At 34.9% G+C, this 13,680-nt stretch overlaps 1 protein-coding gene and 1 long non-coding RNA gene across 4 annotated transcripts in view; one reads left to right on the top strand and one right to left on the bottom strand.

Moving 5' to 3' along the window:
- The window catches only part of ZEB1 (zinc finger E-box binding homeobox 1), a 198,160-nt gene that overhangs the window by 27,450 nt on the left and 157,030 nt on the right, over positions 1–13,680 (top strand). The window lies entirely within an intron of this gene.
- Positions 5,437–13,680, bottom strand: part of LOC109276321 (uncharacterized) — a 16,486-nt gene continuing 8,242 nt past the window's right edge. Inside the window, exon 2 of the long non-coding RNA XR_002084591.2 lies at positions 5,437–7,002. This is a non-coding gene — a long non-coding RNA (uncharacterized LOC109276321). The remainder of the gene's footprint in view (positions 7,003–13,680) is intronic.

Genomic DNA, 13,680 nt, shown 5'->3' with positions numbered 1-13,680 from the left:
TTTTTAGCAGAGACAACCTTATTCATTTATAGGAATCATCATGTTACCAGGGAAATCAACTTCTCTAGATCTTCAGGAGGTTTTTGAAAATGCTGGGAAAGCCCAGAAAACTTTTCTGTGCAGGCTGTCGCAGAAAGGTGAGAATGTTTTCTTTTACTCCAAGTGCCTTACCACTTTTGAAAAGGATTTGAAAAAGACTGAGAGAAATGAAATACAGATTTTTAAATTGGAAAGGGAGTTAAAGAAACCCATTTGGTCTGGTCATTTTATAGAAGGAACTGAGAAGCTCAGAAAGTTACGTGATTTGGTGTAGTTCACAGAGCTAGTTAGAGGTGGAAGGTACAATTTCCTTACTGGGTTTAGTTGTTTAAAAGTGGGAACAGTCATTGTTAAAATGTGAGGAGGTTACAGGGGACTATATGACAGAACTACTAGTTAACTTTACAGTTTGTTCACTCTACCTCAGCCACTTTATTTCAGAAGAAACACTGTTCAGTGACTTGTGTGAGAGACTCTGACCTTCCTACAAATAGGAATTATGGGAAATTTCTTGCCAACGTGGGTGTTTCAGCTACTTCAGGTTATTTTTAGGAACCAGACAATTTTTCAGAATCCTAGTTAGGGAGACTAAATAGCAAGAGAGTATAAGAGGGTTGTTGATATATGGAAACCTTAGACCCAAAATAAAGATAGAATGATGTGAGTTTCTTACTTAAAATGTGACTTAAACAGTGCCTTTTAAGATGTTTTAGCATTTGTCCTTTAATAATCTATCTTAAATTAAATGGGTTTGAGGATAACTATTTCTTTTGGCAAAAAGTAAACATATAAGTGGAACTTCCACATATCCATTTTCCTTTTTCTCTTTTTGAGATAGATAAGGCATTTGAATGTTTTTATCTAATATGTCTTGATAAATCAAGAACAGAGCACTTACTGAGGAAAGTAGTGAAACAGTAACTAAAACAGAACAAAATCCTGTTAGAAAAAAAATAAACATTTTTTACTGTCTCTTTAGCTGATTATAAAAAGAAGCTTTTACAAGCTTAATAACTTTTGTCAACATTCACATAAGTCCCATTTGTGTCCTGTTTCTGCCACATGTCATGCATGTTCAGTAATGTCAATTGTCAGGTCTTCTTTCACTATAGGTTACAGAATAAATAAGTGTGTTATCAGACTTTTGAGTCTTAAATAATATTAATATCCTTTGCACTTTTTTTTCTGCACTGTCTGGTTGATGATAGATGCACAGAATGGTTTTCTGTCCTCAGACTCTGCGTCTTCTAGTTCAGCCCCAAACTTGGGGTTAAGATTAGGCAAGATTTACACATTTTTAAGAGTGAGATGTTTGAAAGGCTTCTATTGAAGATCACTGGAAGCTTTGATAAAGGATATTTAGTGGTTAATAGAGGACTTTAAAAATACTACTCAAATCACTTGGAAGATAATCATTCCAATTCTCCTAAGTAAAATGAAGTTCAGCTTTAAGGACGGTCTTGAGGTTTTATTTAGGTTCTAGGAAATTTATTTTCAGTCTAGAGTGATTATCAGTGCAGGTTTTTGTTCCCTATAAAGTTCTGGAGAAAGAAAATGAATTGTGCAATGCCAATTAGAAAAACAAGGCAGCTGGGGGTGTCTGGGTGGCTCAGTCGGTTAAGCATCCGACTTCGGCTCAGGTCATGATCTCCTGGTTCATGAGTTCGAGCCCCACATCGGGCTCTGTGCCGACAACTCAGAGCTTGGAGCCTGCTTCAGAATCTGTGACTCCCCCTTCTCTCTGTCCCCTCCCCAGCTCATGCTCTGTCTCTGTCTCTCAAAAAATAAATAAACGTTAAAAATTTTTTTTAAAAAATAAGGCAGCTGTATCTATTGGAGATCATTTTCTCTCCCTTATAATCTCTTCTTTTAAATAAAATTCCTCTCTTATTTTTGTCAGTCTTAATGTAATATAATGAATGTCACTCAATGAAGAACTAAGGATTTGAGAACATTTGTTTTGCGTACATTCATAAGTTTTTTAAGTTGTCTCCCTCTGCATATACACAGCACCACTTAACATAAGAAAGTTCCTTTTATAACACTACTGTAAAATTTTAATAAACATTTCCAGTTGCTCCATTATAGTTCTTTTAGTAGATATACCACCTCCTCTTATTATTGGCTACATATGTTCTTAAATGTTTTTCTGATTATAAATACCCAACAAGAATATTTGTATATAAAGCTTATCTGACAGTTTATCCCAAGATAGAATCCCAGGAGTGGAATTATTGGGCAAACCCTGTTAAGCCTCACAGTACATATTGCTAAAGTGCTTTCCAAAAGGCCTTACACATTTTATACTCTTCAGTATGAATTCCAGGATCCTTTTGGGAGGCTGGTGAAGACATGGAGCAGAGAGCACCAGATGGTGTCTGAAAACACGGTTTCTAATCTGTGCTGTGCCACAAACTAATTATGGGTATCTGGATTAATAACAGCACTTGTGTGGACCTCAGTTTCCTCACCAGAAATCTAGATGGATTTTAAGTACTCTCCCAGCTCTGATTCTCATTGGCGGGGGGGGGGGGGGGGGGGGGGGAGGGGAAGGGGGCTTAAACAAGGATCAGTGCTTCTGTCTTACCAGATGATTTGTCTGAAAGGAAAGCAGAAGCAGGGAGAATCAGAGGCACCTGGACCACGGAGGGAGCTAGACCAAATGGACAAGATATTAGGCTTACTATTTGGGTATTTTATCTGAAAATACTAGTCCAGTCAAATTATAGACACTTCTGTTGAGACATAGCAATTTTCAGACAACTTTAAATAGAGAATGAAAGTATAAGGATTTGTGTGTAACTTTTCAAAAGAAGTTGCATTCTGTGTGGGGGTTACAGGTTACAAGTGCCTCAGTCAAAGCCAAAAAGAGAGAGCAATGAAGATTCAAACATTCACACAAAAGGCAAAGTGTTTTCATATTTCTAGAGTAAATTATTTTGTGATGAGAAAGGGGGCAAAAATTCTGCATCATCTCAAATATGTAAAGAGAAGGTGATGGGCATATATTAAACCTGATTATTTCTCTTTTCAGGAAACAAGTACCTTATCTCTGCCTTTATTCAAAGGCTTAATCTCTATTAATAATTTAGGCAACCAAACATCATTAATGGTTGTGAGGGAAATATGACTCTAACTCGGCTATGCTTATCAAGAACCAGACGACCTTCTAGAGATTTCTGTAAAACATCGCGATGACATTATCACCAGTGGAGAAAGGTTTTCTTGAGCCAGTTTAAGATACTTAATTATTAAGCAGACACAAATAATAGTAGTAGTAAAAAGGTTGATAAATGAGCATTTTTGCAATTGGGTTTCTAAATTAAGAGTAACAAAAAAATAGGGACGCCTGTGTGACTCAGCCTGTTAAGCATCTGACTTCGGCTCAGGTCATGATCGTGGTTCTTGAGTTTGAGCCCCTCATCAGGCTCTGTGCTGACAACTCAGGGCCTGGAGCCTGCTTCAGATTCTGTGTCTCCCTCTCTCTCTGCCCCTCCCCCGCTCATGCTCTGTCTCTCTCAAAGATAAATAATTTTTAAAAAATAACAAAAAATAGTTTGTTAATTCCTAATATCCTCTGATGAAAGTTATTAGCTGATTGTTTTGGTCTTTTAAAAATTGACACTTCTTGTCTGATTTATAAAACTTATAAGTTAGAACTATAAATTACTCTGTAAAAATATAATTTACAAAGTTAAAAATGTTTGCAAGTAGAAAAAAAATCAAGCTTGGTAAGTAGTGATAGTTTTTAAACTTTATTACTCTTTGAGTTCACTTATTTAGAGTTCCCTGATAGATTGTTAGAGTTGGAAATAGTGAGTTCATTGCTTGACTGAATAAATAATTCATATGGCACAAAAGCGGCTTTTTCTTCCTCCCCAGTCCCTTTCTCCTCCATTGTATTCACTTTCTCTCTTTTAAAAGGATCCTTTACAGCCAAAGAGTAACTTTGTGTGAATGTGCAAGGGCTTGGGCATTGCTGCAACCTTAATGTTCACTGAATATCTGAGGTCAACCTAAGAAAACGAATAAATCTGTTTTAAATGTGTATTCTCCAGTAGCAACTGAAAAGATATGTAGTAGTTATAAATCATTAGACCTTACCCTTATGGTAAAGTTGCCTTGGGAGTTCCTTTTAGCAAAATACATTTTTCCTTTTGGATATAGTATTTTCCATAGTGTCTGCCTGAAAATAAAATTGAGTTTTAAAATTGAGTAAATCATTGAATTTCTTCCAGTTTTTCAGAAATCTTTTTAAGTAGATGAAATGACAAAGTTAGTTTGGTAAAACATGAGAGTTGTTTTTATTCTTTATGTGATATTTTAGAATTCTTTATTTTGTAAGAATTATAAGATTATATTAAATATGTGAAATTCCATTTTTCTACCTTTTATTATAGCAGCAAAGTAGGAATTATGCCAGGTTATTTTCTCTCTGCTGTTTAAATCATAAGAGACTCCGTTTTATTGGATCACAGCAATTGTCTATCTAAGTAATCTCCTTATCAATGACACCACTGGAGATGATGGTTATCTTTCATAAATCAACTATATTCTTAGTTTTTGTAATAAATTAGCATCTGCTATCCCTAAGAGTATCTAAAAGAATTTTTTTTAATTTCTGTGCACTCAGCATATTTCATGGTATAACAGTACTTTCGTATAATAGATGTTTAATGTAAGACAGTAGACTGTAATCCAGACTCTGCCAACTGGAAATATTTATGAATATTTGCTATTTTGCTCCTTCTGTGGTGTGTTGCTATTTTAATTCTTCTTTGAAGAATTTTCTGAATAAGATAGAATGTTTAGTATGATTCAGTGCTGTGTATTTTATTGTATACTATTCATATGATGGTAGTCTATAATACATAGGCTAAGAAATTTAATCTGGATTATCTATTTTGATCTAACCAAACTCTGCCTTGTTACCTATTTGTCTTTCTTTTTTGAACTTAAAGTGATGCCTTCTTATTTTCTTATTTTAAGACTTAGTGATTTGTCAGTATTAACTTTATCCATAAAAAGTCCTTGTCATTTTATGACACATTGTGATTTTAAGCACTGAACCCTACTGGTTTTTTTATTTACACTAAGTGTAACCTTTCTTTTTTTTTTTTTAAGTTTATTTATTTTGAGAGAGCGAGAAAGTGGGCATGGGAGGGGCAGAGAGAGAGAGAGGGAGGGAGAGAGAGAATCCCAAGAAGGCTCTGCACTCTCTGTGTGGAGCCCAGTGTGGGGCTCGAACTCACAAACCCTGAGATCATGACCTGAGCTGAAATCAAGAGTCAGACACTTAACTGACTGAGCCGCCTGGGTGCCCAAACCCTTAGTAATTCTTAAAGCTTAGGCTTTATTATGTTTTTTCACAATTCTATTTCAGTCACAGAAACCAAGTATATTCTGGTTTTTATTGGCCATTTAAGTGCTGACACTGGTATCGTTGAAATACATTTCTAAGGGAAATAGTGTTTTACTTATCAGGTGCTTCATAACAAACCACTCTAAGGTTTAGTGGCTTAAACAACAGTAATTTACTATTTCTCATCATTTTAAGGGTTGACTGGGTGAATCTTCTGCCTTGTGTGGCTTTCCTTGTAGTGCTAGGAAGGCAGGGCAGACTCAAACGGCCTGCTCACATGACTGGCAATGGATGCAGGTTGCTGGCCCCTGGCCCTTAGTTCTCGGTAAGGGTGCCTCTCTGTGATGTTAATTGGGCTCCCTCACATCAGGATAGCCAGATTCCAAGAAAAAATGTTCCAAAAGGCAAAGGCAGAAGCTGTAGCTCTTTGAAGGCCCAGATTCATGAGTGACCCAGAATCACTGTGCCCATTCTGTTGGTCAAAGCAGATCACAAGACCAGCCCATATCAAGAGGAGGGCAAATTGGTTTTATTTCTTGGCACAGGAAATCACACTATAAAAGAGAAAATGGGATGGGACATACTGTTGTAGCCAACTTTGGAAACTCCAACTGTATTGGATATTTTTCTGAATTTAGCTGTTGGCCATTACCACGTTTCACAAACTGGTATATTCAAGCACATGAGGATTTGTATGCTGACTTTATAATAGAGTCACTTAACGGCTATTATTTACTGTTTTCTCAACTCACATAGTAATGTTAACATCACAGGAAAATTTACCAGTTAAATGAGATGATTTGGAAGTACACAGCATAGCGCTGGAAATTCAGTTACTCTTACCACACCTTTCCCCATGACCTTCATGTTTAAATAATGTATATATTTGTGATGATAGTACTTAAAGTATAATTTTAGTGATGAGTCATAATTTATCTAAAGTCTTATCAGCCTTATCAAGGTTTATTGATGGTTCCACTTTGAGTAAAGTTTATAACAGCCACATAATTTATAGGTCTTCTAATCTAAGCATCTGTTTCATGCAAAATTCTTTATAAACTGTTCTATATGGGCTGTTTACAATGTAATGAACTGCTGATCGGTAGAAATGTTTAAAGAAGTTTGCTGTTCTTATTTGCCATAGCTCTACATTCTATTCTACCTTATATTATGCAGGGAAGTCTTGTGACTTTTCCTAAGTGGTCTTTCTGGGTCATCTTCCAGAATTTATTTACAATCTAATATATAAGTCCTTTGCCATAGGGACTAACAAACTGAATCAGAGAAAGAAGTCTGAAGAGATATATAATTTTCCAGTGGTCCTTTATAAGGAGGGAGTAGAGTTACTATACTTCCTTTGCTTAAGGAGCATGGTACTGATAGGCAAAAATTTGATTCTGTTTGAGTTACGTATTGTTTGTTTTAGTCTCAGTAGTCACCAGTACCACCAACCTGTCATATTGTCAGTACATGGTTTTGGTCACCAGGTAAGCAAGTCCTAGAAAACCGGTACTACTTGTATAAAATAAGTGAAAGCCGGTGTCCTATTTCACGCTTGAAGATCACATTGAAGAGGATATTGATTTGGCTTTAAACAAGATCTGGAAAGACACAAATAAAATATCACATTAAATATAACAGACAATTGAAAGAATGGAGAAAGACATAAGGAAGAATTTTAATGATTACATATTAGAACAGGGTTCCCAGGGGAATATTTTAAATAATTAGACATATGACAGTGTTCTGGGTTATGTGGGACATGCTAAAAGTGAGAACAGAGTGAAAGAAGTGGAGTCTGTTTCGGCCAGTCTGTCTACTAAAAGGGGAATATTTCATTTCCTCTAAAAAATTAATGACATTAGAATCTTGTTTCATCTTATTTTTATGCATAGATTTTATAGGTAATTTTTGGGAGAAGCTTTTATTAAGTTTTATGTAAAGCATTATTTTTTTGTACACAGCACACAATGGGCACCTATTTGGCACATAATTTGCAGAACATATTCATGCATATTACTATATTTTATTCAAATAAATCAGCAATTGTAAGAGACATCCTTTGATTTAATAACATTTTCCTCTCTTTTTGGAAAAAATGAGATACTTTTCTTGTGGGAGGAAGGAACATTCTATCTGAGGATTATTCTGTATTACTTTTAGCCACAAGCATTGCAGCCACATGCTACTCTTGACCTCTAACACCTTTAGAATTGATAGCATACTTAAATTTATGGCTTGGTTTCCATTTCCTATTTAATTAAACTTGTAGCTTTTTTTTTTTTACTAATTATATTACATATTATTAGAAGTTAAGTAATTTCTCTTGAAAGTCATCCAGAAGATCTTGATGTTAGGTTAAAACTCCACTGTATATGGTTCTATCTGCAGATAACAGAGGTGACAAAAGGTATATTCTTGGTCATGTCTAAGTTCTCACTTGGGTAGGCAGTGACAAGGTATTATAACGTGTAATGACTGGCAGGTTTTTCTGATATTTACTCTAAGACTCCTCTTGATTTGAAAAATATTAAGGTGAAAAAGTGTACTGGACTATTTCATTTTCTCCCCCTCCCAACAACTACATAAGGAAGACAGATCAGGTGTTCAATAGTGTTATTAAGGTATAGAATCCAAGTGTTTGAGACCTAAAGTCACACAGTAAGTAGTAGATACGGGACTAATAACCAGGTCTTCAAGACCTCCAGATAAGTGTATCATCTACTGTACTGTGCTGCCTTCTCAACAATAATTTAGTTATGGATTAACTTCAATTTTAAGAGATCCATTATTCAACAAATATTTATTAAATGCTAGTATTGTATGCCTGGAATTACATTAAATTATATTGCAAGACATTAAATAAAACAATTAAGATCTGTGTTCTCATGAAACCAAAAACTTTGGAAAAAACTGAAATTAAATAATTACAACTAAGATGAACAGAGAGAATTTACAGGGTGATACTAGAGTACGTAATAGGCAAACCTAACTGCCTGGCATGGTGAGGTAGTATTAATGGGCAAATCAGGCAAGGACAAGAGAAGTAACTTTTAGGCTTAGTTGGGAAGAACCAGCATGAGTCAGAGAGCATTGCAGGTAGCAGAAATAGTGTCTGCAAAAGCAAAAGAATGGAAAGGATTCCAGTATTATCTGAGCATTGAGAAGAAGGAGAAATAAAGATGGAGAGGAATGTAGGAAACAGATGATATGATCTTAGCCTGTATCCTAAAGGATATTGGGAAGCCTTGGAAAGGTTTTAAGTAGAGGTGTAACGTGATTAAATTTTCATTTGAAAAACATGAATCTGACTGCAGTGAATATAGAAGCCTATTGTTACAAGCTGTTTGTGTACATGAAGTTGGAGACGATGGATACAGCAGTTGAGTTGGAGAGAAGGTGATAGACTTGAAATTTTTGAGGTAGACAAAGCCTAGGGATTTGACAGAAATACAAACCCAGTATTATTGTTATTCCATGCATAGGATGTGTGCAAAATACTCTCCAAAATCCCTTCAATAACTTGTGCTTGAATGTTAGGAAGTAACTATATTATATAATTTAGAAAACATTATTCCTTAAGTAATTTGTGAATTGAGCTAATTTCTGTTGCTTTATTCCATTAAATAGCGTAGGGAGAATTTAGTTTCAAAAGAGAATTTGTCATTCTAATTTATATGGTAAAGCATATAAGTAATTTTATGTACACATGTAGTGCATGTTACCTTGTTCATACCACTCTTTAGTATCAGACTTGAAAGTTGACTGAATATTTAGGATTCTCCTATTATTGATTGATTGGTTGAAACTTAGAAATTTAAACCATTTTGTTTCAGGGAACATTCTATTAAGAAACACTTTTTTCTTTATTATTATAAGTTATTGCTGTTTCATTGGTTCCAGAAACAGGCTCCTAGTTAAATTAGAAGACTCAAGAGGAGAAAATTTTGGAAGCCTGCTTCCCTGAATACCTTATGAACTGCTTTATTTTCTTGGCCAACAGTATCTTTTGTGTACTTAGGGGTGTTATTATCTGCTGTATTAGGAGCAGCAAGTCAAATAATAAGGACTTCTGACTGTGAAGAATTAGGCCATTTAGGGACATATATGGAGACTGGACTTGTAGAAAGTTTATGCTTATCTTAGTGGGGAGAGGGACAGCCAGTATTCTATTTTCACTTGATTGTGGCCATGTAAGAATTAATGCTGATTGTTGCCAAGTTTTTTAGTTTTTCAAAAGGATCCTAAAATACACATCTTTATGTGAATTAGTTGGTAACTAATTCAGCTGTTTTAAAAATACTCTGTGACTACTGTGCAAAATATGCCTGTGAAATATATTTGGCCCAAACATCTCTGTTTTATACCTTCTGCTTTATAGAGGTCTTCTATATGTAGGTAAAAGATCAAAATTATTTCTAGGCAAAGGAAATGTCAAAATTAGGAAGGAAAGAAAAAGAAGAAAAGAGGAAATGAGATATTATTTATAAGAAGTACAAAACTAATTATCTAGATGATATTTTTAGTTTAAACTAAGTTCAAAGAAAAATTCACTGTCCCCAAAATAATTTTATAAGTTTCAGAGCATATTTCTAGCAAATTCAATGCTCTGAATATGCATGACTGGGAACTCAGAGTGGGATGGGAGTGTATAGGGTACAGGGAACCAATCAAATGTAGATGAAAGTCTAATGGTTCTGTCTTAAACAGTTAGGAGTAAAGTACAGCAAAAACAAGAGACCTGTGATATCAGAGAAATCACACTATAGCAATCTGAGTAGATCAGGGACTCATTGCAGTACTGTATTAAAAGCATAACTTGACTTTTGTATTAATGATCAAGAAGAGGCTCGATTGTTTTTTACACTCTGATATTTTGAATACTGCCTTCCAATAACATATATAATATACAATTATTGTAGGCAATTAAGAAAATACAGAAAAATAATATATAACATTATTCTTTAAAAGCCAGGAATAGGTAAAAATAGGTTTTATAATTTTCTGAAAGTATTGAGAACTTGGCACCTATCGGTTTTCTAAAAGCTAATTCATTTCCAGATTCATCTGATTTTTGACTTAAAAGGATATTAACTCATAAGAAAGCACCAGAAGTGTGTTATTGCAGCAGACATACATTGTTAGGCCAGTGGCTCAGTGATTTCTTAAAGGATTCAGTTTGGCTTTCTGTTCTACTTTTTCTACACAGTATTGGTTTATCCCAGTGTTGTAGTTACAGAATGGCTACCAGTAGCAGTCAGGATTATATGTTTCTTTCAGATCCAAAGAAGATAACTTCACTTTCAAAGACATTATAGCTTTTTTTCTTTCTCTTAAGCAGTTACCCTTTACCTTCACCCCTGCTTGCTTCTCATTGACCTAAATTTGTCTAATTCTAAAACACCTAAACTAATCATTGGCAAGGGAGAAGGGACTTACCATAATAATGGATTAGACTAATTGTGGGCTAGACTGGAGGCTCAGGGTCTGTCCGCTTCCCCTGAGGTCCATGGGTCTACTGGGGGAGACTTGGATACCGAATCAAATCATGGATCATTAGGAAGGAAGCAGTGGATAAACACTCAGTACTGTCGCTACAGGTGCATTAAGGAGCATGTGCTGTCTGAACTCTTTGCTTACAGGAAGCACCAGCAGCTTTCCCTGTCACTCCCAGGAAGTATGAGGTGGTGTCTGGTGGGTCTGTTCTCTGTCTCCTGTTCCAGCACCCTTGTTAGCAGCACTTTGATAGCTACTGAGGAATTTTTTTCCAAAAATTTTCTCGACACTTAATAGACAACTCTGTAGAATGAACTGTGTGGGCCATGAATGGAACAAACTTAAGTTTATATAAATAGTTTCTTAAATAAGCTTTACTTTGAAAAGTGTATATTCTCCTTCTGCTCTTCAGAAGATTTTTGTACCATGATCTCGGTAATAGTTTCATCCTTATTATATGGTTATAAAGGTGAAATATAACTCATGGGATTACTTACAAAGCAAAAATACTTACAGTTTTAAAAATCTCTGTATGGAAAATGCTAATTGTATATTTTTAAGCACCCATCATTTGGACTAAAATATTTAATCAACTTAAACCATTTCTTTCAGTTTTCAGATTTTTAGATATTAGCCAAATATTGAGTATCTGGGTCACACTGTCATTACAAACAAATCTAGGCCAAAATGGTTTATGCTTCTCAGTTGCCAGCTTAGTTCCTCCGTTTCCCTTTCAACTAAACTTTACTTGTTTTTGCGGAGTACTGTGTTCTTTGTATGGAACTGATCCTCTTTTGTCTTTTTTTCCCCCTAAATCAGGGTAACAGAGCACATAAATAACTATGCTTTTGGCTGCTATGTTTCAGAATTGTTCCTGTACAAAGGGTCACACGTGCTAAATTATGTACTGCAGTGATCATTACTGTGTGAAACCTTGCTTAAGATGCTAGAGAAACTGGGTTTTGTTACAGGAGCTATAACATTTCTTAAAGAGTCAGCCTGTACACCGTCTGGTATTGAGAGTATCAGAACTCCTAAAGACCCTATGATAATTTTAAATGTGAATTTGTTCCACTTGCCGTACTACATGGGGTAACATTTTTCTTCAAGTTAAAATGAGAAGTCTTCAGTGTAATGGTACAGAGAGAAGGGAAGAGAGAGGAAAAGTATATTGGAACAACAAATATTTCACCTGCATTTTTGAAGTAATGAGGCTGTAAAAGTCTATTTTGAAAGGAGCATAGTTTATGGCAGTTTGTGTTAATACAGGGCCCGTAGTTTTCTGGTAATTAAGAACTTTATACTTTTTGGAATTTTTAATACTGTTTTTTCCTCCAAATTTATAATGCTTGATTTCACACTACTGTATCCTGTTTTGAAAATACAAAATGATAGCATGTATACTTCTTGAAGGTTTCTAGATAAAATAGTTTATCATCACTGGATATTCAATTAGTACATCTCCAGATAACAGATGCTTCCCTTCTTTGCTTGCTAAAATCTTTCATCTCAGCCATTCTTATTGTAAAGTGTCTTGGAAAGCCTTTATGTTTTAATGATTCTGAATTGTTGATGAATATTTGTTAATACAGTGTCTCCAGGGGCTACTGAGGTATGTCATAGGGCCATATGTCCTTAACAGCGAACAGTTCTCCATAGCTATTGTTCTTTTGCATATTGTTAAATGGTGTTTCTATTTTTCAAAGCTTGATATTAATTCATATGGCTACTAGCATGCAGAGAAGGGTATTTGTGAATAAAGTAAGAGAAAGAAGGTTCTTAATGGGCTTGAAGAGCACTTCAGTGAGGGAAGTACTTGGATTTTATGATGTTTTTTATTTCATTTGATGCCTTTCTCTCTGTCTCATGAACCTGCCCCTTTGTGCCCAACACCCCCCCCCCTTTTTTTTTTTCCAAAAAGCATGGTACTTGGCATGTGTTCCAGGTAGTTACTGTAAGAGAGATGGGCTTGGATTTTGAAGCTAGACAGACACTGAAGACGATTATAACTGGATCATTTAATAGCACCAGAATCTTAGGTTCACAGGTGGAAAATAGGCAATAGGCATGTTATACTTATATCTGAGGGTTGTGAGGATTAAAAATAATGGATCTTAAATCTAGTGTAGGAGATATCTTAACAAATGCTAGTTCCCTGTATGTTTTAAAATTAATGTCCCACTTATTTTGGAAATGACATTTGCCTACTTCATTCATTATGATACTATAATGATTAATGAGTCAATATCCCTAAAATACAGTAGCTTGTAATATCTCTTTAATCAGAAATAAATGATATAGGACAAGATTTTGTTGATTAATTTGGTTGATCATATGAATAAAATAAGGTGGAATATTTTTGAAGACTGAAATACAAATTCAGAGGCAAGAAAAATATTTTTTTAATAAAATGTAGGAGACATTTTTTTCAGCCAATAGGACGAATCATGTTGAAATATTTTGTTGATATCTCTCAAGAGCTGATACACTACTAGTGAGTGCTGTTTCTTTAATGCAGAGGTAGGTGTTATTCTAGAAACCATGTAGACGAGTTAAAAATCTCACAGAGTTCTCAAGACCATTTTGTATTTACCCTATTGCAGCAAGTTCCAGTAACCTGAAACAATACTACATGGGTGCTCTAGTAAATCACATATTTATTGTTACAAAATTTTATAATTGTCCATAGCTTTTAATTAATCCATTTACAGATCAGCTTGTAAGGATATCATTTGCTTAGTAAGTACTCTAAATACACATCTAGTGCCATTGAGTTTTGATGG

The sequence above is a fragment of the Panthera pardus genome, unplaced genomic scaffold (assembly GCF_024362965.1).
Source record: "Panthera pardus isolate Hobbes unplaced genomic scaffold, ASM2436296v1 HiC_scaffold_6, whole genome shotgun sequence".
Lineage (NCBI taxonomy): Eukaryota > Metazoa > Chordata > Mammalia > Carnivora > Felidae > Panthera > Panthera pardus.
This window is presented reverse-complemented; position numbering and strand designations above follow the sequence as displayed.